Consider the following 284-nt stretch of genomic DNA (forward strand, 5'->3'; position numbering starts at 1 on the left):
CTATCCGAAGAGGATACCTCAGGATGGGCCCTGGCCGGACTGCATATGCGTGTTCGGTGTTATAACGGACTATGAAGTGAAGTCGCACTAAAGTACAACGGAAGTGCGGATACTTACGATCTTACTAGGGGCTTCCCCCTGGACAGCCACTCCTCCTCGCTGCAGGCTGCCGAGGCAGAGTAATCCGGGAGGGACGTCTTTCCCTTCTTGGGTGCCCTAGCCTCCCCCTCCGGGGCGGCTTTCCTTTTCTTCTCCTCCCTAGTGCGGGGAGGTGGAATTTCTTC

The sequence above is a fragment of the Triticum aestivum genome, chromosome 2B, assembly GCF_018294505.1.
Source record: "Triticum aestivum cultivar Chinese Spring chromosome 2B, IWGSC CS RefSeq v2.1, whole genome shotgun sequence".
Lineage (NCBI taxonomy): Eukaryota > Viridiplantae > Streptophyta > Magnoliopsida > Poales > Poaceae > Triticum > Triticum aestivum.